The sequence below is a fragment of the Macrobrachium rosenbergii genome, chromosome 27 (genome assembly GCF_040412425.1).
Source record: "Macrobrachium rosenbergii isolate ZJJX-2024 chromosome 27, ASM4041242v1, whole genome shotgun sequence".
NCBI lineage: Eukaryota > Metazoa > Arthropoda > Malacostraca > Decapoda > Palaemonidae > Macrobrachium > Macrobrachium rosenbergii.
In genome coordinates, this window is record NC_089767.1 from 37,604,509 (window position 1) to 37,621,382 (window position 16,874).

A 16,874-nucleotide genomic window follows, 5' to 3' on the forward strand; every position below is an offset into this window, starting at 1 on the left:
CATATCTAATGGCAGGTTTATTTGGGTAATTTCCGATAATGTATGGGCGAATGGAAAAGGTTAATCGAGAGAGAGAGAGAGAGAGAGAGAGAGAGAGAGAGAGAGAGAGAGAGAGAGAGAGAGAGAGATTTAGTATCTTCATAGGAGCTTGATAGAATTTATACTATGATGCAATTCATGAGCGATGCCTTGAGTACATACTCGTATGGTAAAGATATAAAAATAAAACTTATGAATAAATGAATAAAAAACCTGTCAAGATTCTGCTTAGGAATAACCAATACTGCCTTATGGAAAACCAATATGCTACCCAGCTTTATGACATGCAAATGCATTTAAACTAAGTGCACCTACATAGATATGTGTATAAGAAGCACTTACGAAAATGTACAAGGTACATGTTTAAACGTTGATGAACACAGTAGTAAAATCATTTTCTCCTGGATGTCATTTTTAGTTTTCTGAAATGAAAACTATTGTGCCGGGTTTGTCTGTCCGTCCGCACATTTTTCTGTCCGCCCTCAGATCTTAAAAACTACTGAGGCTAGAGGGCTGCAAATTGGTATGTTGATCACCCACCCTCCAATCATCAAACATACCAAATTGCAACCCTCTAGCCTCCTCAGTAGTTTTTTTTATTTTATTTAGGGTTAAAGTTAGCCATAATCGTGCTTCTGGCAACGCAACACAGGCAACCACGGCCGGCTGAGAGTTTCATGGGCCGCGGCTCATACAGCATTATACCGAGACCACCTAAAGATAGAACTATTTTCGGTGGCCTTGATTATGCGCTGTACAGAAAACTCGATTGCGCCGAAGAAACTTCGGGGCATTTTCTACTTGTTTTGGAAATGGGTAACTTCAAAGACAAGCACATTAATGCCCACTGAGTATTAAAGCCCGTAATATGAATGACAATCATCCAACGCTTCCCAAACATGCTTAGACACACTGTTAGATCGTTGGCTAATTTTTCATATACCAAGGCACCCTTTTAACCCAACGTTCTTTTTTTTGAACTCCGAAGAACATCTCGCATGGAAATATTCTCCCATTTGTTTTACAGGACCATACCACATCAAAACGCTCGCAAGGAAATACTCCCCCATTTGTTTTACAGGATCATACCACAGCAAAACGCTCACATTAGTCGTATCAATTTAGACATTTTAACATGACCTTCTACGCCTTTGTTTCCCGTCGTTAAAACACTCCTCACGTAGGAAAAAACACTGAAATAAACATCTTCACTATACCCTCTTTCTCGACATTTAAACAAATTTCTAATCTAACCCATCTTATTTCAGTCAGCAAAGCCCTTAAAAAAACACTTACCACCAAGCATAATTCAATTACAATTTTGACAAAAGTCATCAACCTTATTTCCTTCAAAGACAAAAACAGCGGCAGACTAAACACCCACCTTGATGAATCCATATTTCGAATGGTGAACTCAGTCCATCTTTGGCTTTTCTAATTATAGTAAAATCGACCATATGACATAACAGTTCAAGGACAAAAACAACTAACAACCTATCGATTGAGAATTATTGGAAAAACTATGTATACCTAAAAAGTGCTCAAGTTTCATACAGACATACGTGCATATACTGTATTTAAAAGTAAAGACATATAATGTACATTCGCGCAGTTTTTAAATTGCATGTATAAAGCTTAAACGAACACATTCATGCTATACATTCTTTCATTTGAAATGGGCACATAAAGAAAGTGTTTCTGTTTATTTATAGGATTTCGTTTATTTCTCAGTCAATGCTGACGTGGAAATCTTAAAATAACACAACACTCAGATATCAGCTGTTTCAAAAATGGGACCGAAGGTTATTTAATAGTAACAATCTGACGAGTAGATAATCTTATATATATATATATATATATATATATATATATATATATATATATATATATATATATATATATATATATATATATATATATATACTATAGAAATCATAAAAGTAAGCACGCGTTTTTGTTTATTAGCTGAAACCGTTGGGAAAGTTCAAAATGAAACGAAGGAGTGCCAAGTACTTTCGAGTATTTTAACACATCTTCGGGGCACAAAGAAGTGCCCCGGAGATGTATTAAAAATACACGAAAGTACTTGCACTCTGTCGTTTCAATTTGAACGTCCCTAGTGGCTTTAGCTAATATATATAATATATATATATATATATATATATATATATATATATATATATATATATATATATATATATATATATATATATATATATAGCCTACATATATATATACACATATAATAGTCAACAGCATGACATCTAAATAACACTAAAAAGAAAATATATACACCTTATATTATCTGATCGAGAAAACTGTTATAAATATGTTAAGGGTCAGCCATAAATTTAGGCGGCTCAGAGGAAGAATTCAATAACGCATCAAGGGAACAATAAATTCTTATATGGGCCAAAAAAAAAAGGGGGGGACCCATATTGCGGTCCTGCGTCATTCTACCATTAACCTTCCCACTTTATATTTTGTTGTTTTGAGTAAAATTTTGAAAGGCCATTCTGTAGATATCGAAAGGGGACATGAAATATTTTATTGAAAAAGTGAAATTCTTTAAAGGTCGACAGTATCTTGCAATCACTTGCTCGGTCTAAAAATGATTCTTATAAAATACACAAGAAAGACCTACGTCCAAGACACAAATGCACCCAGATCAATAAGGTTCACTCTCTTCTTCTTCTTCTTCTTCTTCTTCTTCTTCCTCTCGTTTCCAAGTTCCACGAAACAGTAAAACGATCCCCGAGCCATGACTTGCTGTCATAAAATGTTCAATCAAATGGAATGCGATGGAGGATTCGTGACCTAAAATAAGATTGTTTTTGGGCGATGAGAACAGTCGTACCTCTCTTCTGTCTCCTATCTTTCTTCATCTTCTTCTTAGTTCCTCGAATACGAACTCGGTGACAGCGGGCTATTCACTTTACAAGAATCTGGAATGTGGTCGTCTTAAATACTTCAGTATAAGTTTTTTTTTTTTTGTTAATAGGAAGGCGTGTGACGGAAGGAATAAATTTCACCTAAAAATACTTCGAAACCAATTATTTGTTTCGCTAATAAGAATGGATAAAGATGAAAGATGGTTATAAATATACATTATATTACTGAATACAGAATTTAGGCCAAAGGCCAAGCACTGGGACCTATGAGGTCATTCAGAGCTGAAATGGAAATTGACACTAAAAGGTTTGAAAGGTGTAACAGGAGGAAAACCTCGCAGTTGCACTATGAATCAACTGTTGGGAGAGGGTGGAGAGTAAGATGGAAGAAAGAGAATATGAAAGGAGGTACAGTTAAAGGAACGGAAGGGGTTGCAGCTAGAGGCCGAAGGCACGCTCCAAAGAACCTTAAGTAATACCTACAGTGCACCACATGAGGTGCACTGACGGCACTAGCCCCCTACGGGGTAAACATTATATTTGGTACTAGTGTAGGCAGCACTAACTTTACAAGAATTGTGAGTGTAATCACCTTGAATACTTCAAAATCAATTAGCCTCGCCGTTAATAAGAGGATGTGTAATTGAATGAATACACAGAAATAGGAAAATAGATAGATAAACAAGCAAGACATTAATGACACTATGTACTGCCGTATGAAACACTATCTACAAATCGATGCAGCCTTTGATAATGTTACGAGAAAACCACAACCGGGTCAAGCAATATTTCCAGGCAGAGAAAATGTACCATAGTACAGCTACCACTAGCAGGCTGCATCCGTAATGACATCATTTCTTTGGTCAATTTGAATACGTGAATGAGAGAGAGAGAGAGAGAGAGAGAGAGAGAGAGAGAGAGAGAGAGAGAGAGAGAGAGAGAGAGAGAGAGAGTTAAAAAAATATCAGAGATAAGATTGACACCTTTACATACTGTATATATACAGTATACAAATGTACATACGTACATACATATACATACTATACATATATATACGTGTAGGTGTGTGTGTGTGTGTGTGTGTGTGTGTGTGTGTGTGTAAGGTAGGATGATTCTTTACACTGGCAAGATTCTCTCCTCTCTCAGACGAAGTCGGGATGAGCTTGCTTCGTTACCCGAATCGAAAAAACGTTGATACCACTGATATACAGTATTTACTCCATTTATTGTCTAGCTGTTTACACGCTCGCCTTGCACTGCTTATGACTGTGGCGAGCCTTGAACTAGCACTATCTAGTGGGTAGAGTCGATTTGTAAAAAAAAAAAAAAAAATCCAGAAATGCCGAAAAAATTCCCACTAAGCTTGTATGCATTAAGAACAGGCTCTGACGGGAGTAATGTCTATAATTTCCAGGAGTATTATCCAGCTTAAAGGCACTACTGTATGAGTAGAGGCAAGCCTGAGGTCGAAGGAAGTAATATGTGTGGTCGAGAGACTGAAGTTAGGTCTGAGTTCGATTAAGGGAAAGTTATAATTCGACTGAAGTCATGGTTGAATTGCGTGAAGTCATGTCACTGAATCATATCTAATCTCACTTGCCTAATAAAACTTTATACTGCATTTGGCACCTTTAACTTTTTATACTGACGTGACACTGTTGGTATAAATTGCCTTGGCGTGCAGAAAAAGAATCATGTTCCAATTAGTTCGAATAAAATTATACAAGTTTCCCTTGAAGTAATTTATCATTCGTGCGCAGCAATATGTCATTGCAAAAATCCACCGCAGACAATTTAAACTTTTCAGATTATGGTAAAGATTAACGACAGAAAATGTATATAACGTTTTTTCATTTGCATATGTAAGCCTTCAACATTTCGGTTATGAACGTAACTTGTAAACTAATAAATTGAGCGTATCATATGTGAATGTAATTTCGTGCATATTGATAAGATGTAACGAACAGCACAAAAGTCACACCTATGGATATTATGTTGAATGCAAAATTCTAAATATCGTACATAAAGAAAATATTAATATTTTAAACAATCAGTGAAAGGCAATAAAACAAAAAAATTATAAACAGCAATGAAATATATGAAAAATACCCACATTACAAAGTTAACCACCTTAAACAATGCCATAACAAACTGAAGGGATTTGAGTATTCCGCAAACAAATGCATAACAACATGAGGATTAAACAAAAGCATACAGTATATGACATTTGGCACAGCATTATTTCGCATCCGCTTTCTGCATGATTTCCAACGTCATATTTCATTTCACTGTTAAATCTGACAGAGCCCAAGCCTATTACGAACATCTGTCACTTGATGGCGGCAAAGTGTTTTACTTTTGTTTTATTTCGCAATGAGATTTCAGTATGAATTAATGCAATACATAATTCAATGCAACATGTCCCAGACTCACAATTCTACCGCCCTCTACAAAGCACTGCAATTATTCAGTACATGTTTAACTCAGTGACTCAGAACTCGAAGAGGTTTGAGTAAATCATAAATAATCACCTCAGTACGACAGATACCAGATCACGAAAGTAAAAGGACCTACGTTTATTTAATATTCAAGTTCTCTCATTATACATAGCCCTAATCACTGATGAAAATCTTTGTATTTCACAAATAATTCATGGCTAAATATTCAGGAAGTTACATAAACTGACTTCATTTATTTTGCTTATTTTCCAATTCACTCTATTACGCTTATGTCAAAATGTTATTGAAAAAATAAAACTATTCCACCATGACAAGAATGGTGTGGGGATTCCAATCTGACAGCACAGTAAAGTACATAATCAAGTATACCTTTAATGCATTTTCATGCGCAAATTAATAAATAAATAAATAAATAATAAAATCGGTACAACACTCAGTCGTATTCTAATTGGAAAAGCGAACACAACTCCGTTTTTTCAGACTCAAGCATTTTCTCCATCAAATTACGCAGAAGATACCTGAAAGGTCAGGCAAAAGAATCTCGAATATAAGGCATTACAAATTATCCTCCCCTAACAATCTCTTCCCAGGAAGAAGCTGTACAAATTTCCTTTCGTAATCTCATTTAAATTCCATTATAACGAAGGCTAATTACAACAAGAAAACTAATCAAAAGTTCGACTGGCAACGTAATCAGCGACGTATATGATTATCTACGGGGCCCGCCACCCCAAAAGGAAAAAAATTAGAGTGCTGTCAAAGTTGAAACGGTTTCATGAAAGCCCAACAGCCCCTAGAATACGTGAATCATAAAAGGCCCGAAAGCAACAACCAACTCCGATCTAATTAAAATGCCCCTGTCCGATTCTTTCCCCCTCAAATGTCCCTTACGTAACAAAGGCTGGTGCTTTGATATGTAATCAAAGCGAGGAAAAACCCGGAGTCAATTACTGGGGACTGTGAGGAGGCGAGGGTTGCCTTTCATTCCACGCGCAAAGAATGTTTCTGTCCGACAGATTTCGCCTCGACACTGATTGAGGATTACCTTTGGCCAGGAGTAACGAGATACTGAAAAACTAATAAAAAAAAAAAAAATTTCTCCACCGAGAGAGAGAGAGAGAGAGAGAGAGAGAGAGAGAGAGAGAGATTGGATTGAAATAAAAGATTGAGGTACTATGCACTTTCGTGTTATTTTCAAGCACCTTCATCTTTTATGTTATTCCTGTGGCTTCTCTCTCTCTCTCTCTCTCTCTCTCTCTCTCTCTCTCTCTCTCTCATAAATATATATATATATATATATATATATATATATATATATATATATATATATATATATATATATATATATATATATATATATATATACTATATATATATATATAATATATATACTATACATATATATATATATACAAATATATGCATACATATGTATATGTACAGTACATAAAAAGTTTTGAGAACAACGAAGAATGGTGACCACACACAACAATTCTAGATTGGTATCATCACAACCAGCCACAACCAAGGCATTAGAAGAGCGTTTAGCGGAACGTATAAACTATAACAGCAGTGTGGCATCAGCAGTAGCAGACGACCTGATGCTACAACCCCTAAACGACACTTTCCAACATCAACGAAGTTTCTCGAGATTTAAATTTGCTCTCAGCTGTGCACTGAATTTTAAAACTGCCTTATCAAATGCTGCATCCCTTTCGAAGCAAATAACACACCAACAATCCCATATAAACGGAAATAAATGGAATAAGAATCCAGTATATGCGTGCATTAGGCAGAGCGAGGGAACGAGTAGCAGTTCTCGTAATCCCATCACAGAAGAGATTCGCCCGAAATGGCTATCATCTTTTACGGGGCCCTCACGAAAAAACAAAAGACCGGGAGGAACACCAGTGCTATTAGGCTTATGCGCGGCATCAAAGATGCTTAACGGCCATCCTATAAATCCGCTTTACTGCGGGGAATAACAAAGGTGACAACGCCAGATAAGCCGGTACACATAAAAGGTGGGGTATTGCCCTGAGTGACGAGGCGACGGATGAAACAAATACCAAAGTGCCTCTGCACAAACCTAAGTATGTATGTATACACATACACAACATACGTATGGATATATAAATAAATAAATATAGCTTAATGATAAATAATATTGCCAAGACCAGGAAGAACATTCTTTATTGTATGGATAAAACCTCATCATAAAAAAACCGACAAGGATGAGAATCAATAAAATTACAATAAAATGAATTGTCATAATAAATCTTCAATTTTATTGATTCTCATCCTTGTCGGTTTTTTCAGCCTATATGAGGTTTATACCTCAAAGCTTTGTACAATAAAGAATAATATATTTATCATTAAACTAAGATTTCAAGTAGCATTACCGTAAATAAATAAATATATATATATATATATATATATATATATATATATATATATATATATATGTATACATATGTATGTATACACTTTTTACACACACACACACATATATATATATATATATATATATATATATATATATATATATATATATATATATATATATATATATATATATATATATAATGTTGATGTATTTCCTTAAATATTACACGAAAAAGGGGTTTAAAATAGGCTACTCCTTTTCTTAAATACTAGGCAAAAAGGCTTAATAATATCCTAATTTTATTAAGTAAATTTGGAGTCATCTGATAAACATTTACTTCTAAAAGTGTCCACTAGGAGGCTTGGGGCACGGGTTGGGCGGAGGGAGAATTAACTGCTAAAACACAACAATACTTTTCCTATAATCAAGTACTTTTTCCATAAACGATTTATTGACTTATATATAGGGTACTACGAAAAGGTTCTCTTCCTCGACTAACTTACTATTCCCACTACTCAGCCCCATAACTCGGTCATTCAACTTTCGTTATTTGTTTTGTCAAATTAAGATTAATTTGTGTTTTACTAATTTATGTAAGACTTTAAGCCATTGGAATAGCAATACATCAAATCATAATAAAAATCATTCAAATTATCATTTTACCTATGTTAAATTACACAAATTTTCCCATTTAAAATTTCCTCCAACCGACCACACACGGGTCCACTAAACCACGTTTCAATTTTTTATCAGCGGACTTCACGTCCAACTTTCCAAGGGCAAGACGTTACTGTAAAAAATATATAAGACCAAACCTAATTCACACTCTTCGCTCCTGAGTCTTTTGTTACTTGTTTCAGATAATTATTTTCCTTTTCATTATCAAATCAACTTCACAATTTTTATTCTTAATTAAATAACTGTTCTTGATTTTTGCGTTTTCGCTTTTATTCTTATTCATATTTTCATCTTTATTTACAATGAATGACGGTACGACGTGAATTTTCAAGATGGCGGTATGACGTGAAACAATGACTATTAATTTTTTTTTTTTTTTTTTTTTTTTGTAAAATGTAACTAGATTCGAACTTTCCTTGCTTCCGTAATCATGCTGATTTGTGACAAGATATGTATACGTGCGCACGGATATAAAACTAATTAATAAATCTTTATGTATATTTTCAGAGAAGTCCAGGTTTACAGAAATCCAAACAAGGGAATTCTAACCGGGAAAAGATGAAGAATTCGCTTTAAACAAACACAAATTAAACCAAATATTTTTCATACTGCCCAAGAAAAACAGACCAAACTCGAGTTGGAGAATTGCAGACTTCAATAATACACACCTTTTTCTCGTAAAATGGAGACCATTAGTGAAAAACACATCTGAGGGGAAAACGCCATTCGTAAAAATATTATTTCCAGACAAAACAGAATCATCAACAGGGGAATACGTGACCTGCGAGAAATAACGTCCCGAGAATTTTCCTCTCACCTAATTCTTCTCAACTCCTCCTCCTCTTCCACTGCTCGTGATTGCTTCCGCTGGATACTAGCAAAACAAAAGTAATCTGAGGTCAAGATTATTAGGACAACATTGCCGGCGACACAAGGGAAATGTGGGAGAGACAACGGACATCAACAGCTGATCGAATGCGTTTTATAGAATGCACCACTTGAATGTGAAACACTCTGTGGTGAAATATCATGGGAACTGTAACGTAGACACGTTTATATATATATATATATATATATATATATATATATATATATATATATATATATATATATATATATATATATATATTATATATTTTTAGATATATATATAAAATCTTATATATTTTTAGATATATATATAAAACATACATGAATATATGTACGAATGTGTGTGTGTGTGTGTGTGTGTGTGTGCGTGTGCGCAAGCAACGCACTATTCTTAGCTCCAGAGCCAGAGAATCTCTGAATTCTTGCCCAAGCAGATATTTACGAGAAGATTTATTGTCTCCTAAAAATTACAAACCTCGTAAAAAGGGATGTTCCTTATAACGACCATCTGGCAAAGTGGATACGCCAGAAATCTCTCTCATTACCTGAATTATTAATGAGGATATAAAAGACACCGGGAAAATATTATGGGACATAATTCGGCTATACTACGCTGATAGAAATATAACAATGAAATTTCATCTTTTTTTTATTTTGCTATAAATGGGGAAAATACTAAATTGTTTTGGACCTCTCTCCCACTCTGTTTATAGTATGTATGTATGTATGTATGTATGTATGTATGTATGTATGTATGTATGTATGTATGTATGTATGTATGTATGCATATATTTAATATATATATACCAGTATATATATATCTATATATATACATTATATATATATATATATATATATATATATATATATATATATATATATATATATATATATATATATATATATATATATACAGTTCATGTAACCCTTATACAGGACAAGATGTAAATTGTCCTTTGAATGTAACAAACAAACAAACAAACAAACAAACAAAAATACTCTACGGGTTACCCTTCCTGTACTGCACCATTAACCTGAAATGGAAATCGCCCGTTAACGGAGGTCAAAATGACTCGACGAATAAATAGGCCTACACACAGATAGGCCTACCAGCCATCTGTATTCCCGATGTAGCATTTTTTTCACGTGTCAAGATTCCTTCCGTGCTGATTAATATTGGTACAATAATGATGTGATAATATTGTTGAAATGCGTCTACAACTGACATATCTAGAGATGTCTTAAACAGTAAACAGCACACAAAAGTAAATTAACCTAATCTCTCTCTCTCTCTCTCTCTCTCTCTCTCTCTCTCTCTCTCTCTCTCTCATATAAAGTAAATGACTCTCTCTCTCTCTCTCTCTCTCTCTCTCTCTCTCTATCTCTCTCTATATATATATATATATAAATATATATATATATATATATATATATATATATATATATATATAATATATTATTATTCATATTATTATTCATATATGTGTATATATATATATATATGTATTTGTGTATGTGTATATATTAAAAACTCTGTGTATTATAAGTACATGTGCATCAGTTTCTCATATCGATATAAAAACCAAGTCATTATTGATAACAGCATCTTAAACCGCGCCCCCCCCCCCGCCCCAACACAATTTATCAATCCTAAAAATTAGTCAGGAAAAAACGGACGCGTCCGGATTCCCCACCCATTCCATCCAGATCCATTTAATCGCTTCCTCGAGATCCCATCCTTGAAAGAAACGGAGGGGTCGTGACCTCGCACATGGTGACCTTTAAAATACTCCCAATCAGATTTTTCATCAATGCGAATCGGAAGTGGTTTGGTGCTGGCGTGTTTGAAAAGATAGAATGCGTTTTGTTTCTGCTTCCCCTGTGGAACTGAACACAGAATTTAGGCCAAATGGCCAAGCACTGGGACCTATGGGGTCATTCGGCGCTGAAATGGAAATTGACAGTAAAAGGTTTGAAAGGTGTAACAGGAGGAAAACCTGGCAGTTGCACTATGAATCAAATGTTGAGAGAGGATGGAAATTAAGATGGAAGAAAGAAAATATGAAAGGAGGTACAGTAAAAGGAACGGGAGGGGTTGCAGCTAGGGGCCGAAGACACGCTGCAAAGAACCTGAAGTAATGCCTACAGTGCACCGCATGAGGTGCACTGATGGCACTACCCCACTACGGGGACTCTCCCTTCGGAAGACAATTCATATCGATGTGGTTTTACAAGCAATGGTGGCATGAGTATTCAGGCCTTTGGTACTAAAAAAAAAAAAAAATCACTTCTACAGAAGAAACAGGCAGGTCCCCAAAACCTCATAAATTAAAAGGGTACTGTATATACTAAACAAGCAACAAACACTATTCTGAAACTCTTGCAAAACGGAAAACTTTTCACATTAAATAACATCTTTGAAAGATGTGAGGCTTCACCCTATTATTATTTAACAAACCTACTTAAGCTAATCTCCATAAAGCAATCCGAATTTTAATTTTGTTTCCAAGAGGCGTAGAGACCAACTGGGACACTGAAACAGATGGAACTGAAAATGCACGACACAAGTCAATTTGCTTGTTGCAAGATCTTCCTTTCCAAATGGAGCACGGCGATAACGCTACTACACTCCATCCTCAAACTCTTTTTTTCGAATGTGAGAGACCTAATCAAGATGTGTGTGAGCCAACCGGGAGAGCAATTCACAACAGCAAATTGATCCCATGATAAAAGTAAACAAGCTGACAAATGCTCTCTCCCGCCTTCTTCTTCGTTTTCGTTCTCCTCTTCTTTTTATCCTGTGCAGGAATTCAGCGACGCATAAGTTTAAAACCTTCCGCTTCCATTTCCCTTCTATCTAGTATACTCTTAATGTTAACTACTACTACTTTCTCTCTCTCTCTCTCTCTCTCTCTCTCTCTCTCTCTCTCTCTCTCTCTCTCTCTCTCTCTCTCTATTTCTTTATTCCCTCGGGTTCGCTTAGCAAACAAACGCTGGCCTACCTTCCAATCAACTTCCAATTCCCGCATGTAATCTCTGGTAATTTTCCCGTACTCTCGAGTAATCCATGTAATTTCCCCCCAGGCCAACATGACTGATACCTATCAGTACAGAAAGTAGACGGATATATATATATATATATATATATATATATATATATATATATATATATATATATATATATATGTATATGTATGTGTGTGTACATGTGTATACGCTGTATATATGTGTGTACTATTCAATATTTGTTAACATCTTTGTATTCCCAACCAAATAGCAAAAAGCAACCAACAGTACTACCCCAGAAAGACATACAGATTCCTTCCCATAGGCATAGTTATCACAACTGATACATAAAGCCCATACGATTGCTTCATTAATTAGATTGTTAGCTTTTATTTACTTTTAACACTCATCGTTAGGCTCGTCATACCTAAAACTTTCATTGTAGAACTAGACGTTTGATGACTGAAAGTACTTTAATCTTAACACGATATTCGTCAATATATCCAGTTACAATATGAAAATATCCACCCAGGGCTACGCGTCACCTCCGAGGTGCTAGTACTAAACATGGCAGAAGCTCATTGGGACGACCGTGTATAAGCCTAGTATTAGCCCCTCAGGGATCAAAGTATTATATAAAGCCTATACACCCATTTCTATATATTATTAAACGATATCTTGACCCCCATATGAATACCAAACACCCCATATGAATACCAAACAAACCTACTCATATAATATTACAAACAAAATGAAACAGCACAAAGCATTTAATTGAAAACACCATCTACTATTCATACCTTGAGCCACATCATCAGAGAAAATAACTGCTCATGCCTTCAACATTCACTATGACATCAGGGTTTCATCCTAACATTGCACGTAAATGAAATCAAAAGTCCTTTAGAGTTAAAAATCAATGTTTATGAGGCTGAAAATTTCGTAATGAAATTGGAAGATTATGACACTAAACTTACCTTCAGAGCTGAATGACAACGCCATTATACCCAGAAGAGGTAAGGAAACCTTTAAAAACCCCATGAATTATTGCCTAGCCATCTTGACACCAAAAATCCACTCTGGAAAATCAGTAGTAAAAGCTTCTGACACCACAGCCCCCTTTGGAGATCAGAAGACTCCAGTTCACTCTCCAGATAATAAAAGAAGAAAAAAATCACCAACCACGCACGGACGCTCACTTTATTTAATTGGTGCTTATTTGTTCTGGCTGGAGTGAGAGAGAGAGAGCGAAAAATGCAAGAAAAGGACGTGAAAAAATCTCAAAGGATTTGGAAGTGAAAAAAAAAAGAAAATGGGAAAAAACGAAAGAAAGAAAATGGCAGCAAAGGTCGAACTTGTTGGAGTCGCTTTGGTGGCTGTCAAGAGTAATAACGGGTTTGTAAGAGGTGGCCCTGCCTCTACTTCCTAAGAATTTTAGAATTCTGGCGGGAATAAATATATTTTCACCTGCGCCATGCATGGCCTTTTGTGTTTACAGTTATGATGGGGACAAAGGCATTACATTTTTTATCTTACAGTTTTATCGCAAGGATGAAAAATTTTACTGGTGAAATCGAAGGGTTGAAATATTTACTGCATTCGAAATATTTTTATTTTCTTGATATAATGATGCTAAGATATGTGCCTGTATGAGAGTGACTTCTCAAAAAAATCTTTTTTTCTGAGACAATGAGGTCAGAATTTCAGATGCAGAATACTCTACGAAGACTTCCTATGATAATCACCGATAAAACGTTTTTATTTTTCCTCCGTGCAGCGAAGTGCATTCACAATAAGAAAGAAAAGTTCCTTTCCTGTTTGCAAATAACGTCGTTTGGAGAAAACTGCTATTTCGTGATGTGAAATGCGAAAAAAATAAACAAATATGCAATAAACATTCTTTCCCCTCTGTGCATTTGGGAGACAACCAGCATCTTCTGTACCCAATACAGTTCACTATTAGGAACACACACAACGCATATTTGGTCCAGCAAAGAACGATATCAATATTTATTAGCTTCGTATTTTAAAGTAAACATTCTACCTGAATGAATGCCATGTCCCCTGTTAAGAAAGCAGGGACATTCCACCCCTCTCTCTCTCTCTCTCTCTCTCTCTCTCTCTCTCTCTCTCTCTCTCTCTCTTCCCTAGTCTCTAACGCCCCATTTATCTCCGACGTGAACTTTTGTTCGTCCAAGAAGAGCATTTCTTTTAGGAACGTTTTTGGCCATTTTACAGCTAAATGTCATTTGCTGAATAAGTGTCATGCTTCGTTTTAGTGGAAGTTTTCGTATTACGTAAAATTGAAATGGCCATATTCCCCCTGGAAAGATATTTACTTTGACATCACAATGCTATCAATATCGAAACCCACGCTACTTTCCAGGATTTGGCAGTTATAAATATCAAGATATTTTTAAAGTAGTTTGTACTTTCGTAAGTATACAAACCACAACTCTTTATGTAGGGGTATTCCTCAGAGCGAGCTGGAATTATTCGTTGGTGGTTAACTGTGGTAGGATGCAAGGCCTTGGTAGGTTGATTGTGGGGGGAGGGGTACTCGACTAACCTGCCGGATTCAAACACTTTTTTCTTTGGCAACCGGCATATCAGGGGTGATTGATTTAGGCTTATGATAAAAAGCTCCGGTTTATATACTTAGGAAACATGCAAATTACTTTTAAAGTTCCAATACTGTTCCCACGTGAATACAAACCATCACCTACTGCGTTGGAAACACTCCATAGGTAGGAGGCTAAGTCTCTCGACGGACTAGACTAAAACTGCTAACCCGTTGACAGGAAAACCTCTCACACTCCATAGTTAGAAGGCTAAGCCTCTCAATGGATTAGCAATTTGAATCTCTACCGGGAAATGTCATTCTCCTGGTCATACTCGTGACCAATGCACCAATGACTCGAGTGAACCTCCAATACTATCTGACATAAAATGCAAAAATGGCACAGCCTTGGATAAAATTGCAGACTACTAACAGCGGCCTGATTCCCACCAGTCGCCTACCGAGATATTTACCGTCTTTTGTTTATGTTCATATTTCTTTTCATTTTGTTTATGTTCATATTTCGTTTTATGTTTTTACATTCACCCCCGAGGGCTGGTACTAAACATGTGCCCATTTTGCAAGTAAACCTGTGGTGACCGCGCTAACGGGCCGAGGTAGTAGTCTTGCAGTTTTACCCAGCCCTAGGCCTGAGTTGAGATGTAGCCCTCTCTGAACTCGGGAAAACTTTGGGGGAACCAACTGCTGCAGCTCTTGGCCAATAAAAATTGATAGGTCTACAACTACACACCTTGTTCGAAGGGACAGCTTAGGAATTTATACCACGTGAGCCAAAGCTCTAAGATCCGTTAAAATTCATCCACGAAATTTGCCGATTGTATTTAAGAACGTCTTCGGAAATGAACTTACCACAAAACAAGACGGGAGGAAGACTGTGATCACAAATAATATAGGCCTAGGCCTATCTGGGGCTCTTAAATTATAGGCTAAGGCCAATAACAAGCTGTCACTACTTTTACTAACACTACCACAATATAATAACAATGAATACTCATCAATACCGTCCCCAGTAGGGGTAGCGCCGCCAGTGCACCTCGTGTGGTACACAGTTGGCGTTACTTAAGATCCTTTGCGGGGTCCCTTCGATCCCCAGCTGCAACCCCTTTCATTCCCTTTACCGTATCTCCATTCATATTCTTTTTGTTCCACCTTACTCCTAACAATTGTTTCATGGTGCAACTGCGAGGTTTTCCCCCTGTTAAACCTTTCAAACCTTATATTCTCAATTTCCTTTCAGCAATGAATGGCATCAAAGGTCCCTGCCTTTTGTCTAAATTTTACATTCCATATTCCATAAACACCGTCACCAAAATAAGGAAAACATGCAAATGGCCACTTGTTACGCATCATCTTCAATAGGCCTAAGGTTCCTACAACATAAAATCTCTTAGCAATAAAATCATCCTGAACCTGGGCAAAATGTTAGTCAGATACAGGAGCATAAATTTTTCAATTCTGATACAGCCTAAGCTAATTACACTACGGCCTATTGGAAAAAATGTTTGAGTACCGTACCACAATATACATAAAATAATCAGAAGTGATGTAGTCTGAAGTTGCCACGATCGTGTGAATGGAAATATATTCTCTAAAAATACGCCTAGGCCTATATAATAGCAAAATGGCCAGAAGGAAAATGGCGAAACCAAACCACTTTTAAAACCATGAGCAAAATAATCCCTTACCACGTGTCCCGTGTCAAATCAGTTCACTGACAGGTCAACGTACCCACCAAGGATACACTATTCACTTTACCGACAAGCACGCACCTTACACAAGCAATTTAGGCTTGGAAACACTATTACGTCACAGAGATCACGCAATAAGGATCATGGAGCGCTTTCAAAACTGAGGGCAATGACTCTCGTTTGGCTTTACGTCAAACTCCTTGAATTCGGTGTCAACATTGCATTCGAATGCGTGCATGTGGCATCAACGTCCTCTTCAGTTTATATTGCAATTAA

At 36.1% G+C, this 16,874-nt stretch overlaps 1 long non-coding RNA gene across 1 annotated transcript in view; it reads right to left on the reverse strand.

Annotated features, from left to right (window-relative positions):
- The window catches only part of LOC136853646 (uncharacterized), a 71,414-nt gene extending 54,654 nt beyond the window's left edge, over positions 1-16,760 (reverse strand). The window contains exon 1 of the long non-coding RNA XR_010857519.1: positions 16,596-16,760. This is a non-coding gene — a long non-coding RNA (uncharacterized lncRNA). The remainder of the gene's footprint in view (positions 1-16,595) is intronic.
- Between the last annotated feature and the right edge of the window lie 114 nt (positions 16,761-16,874).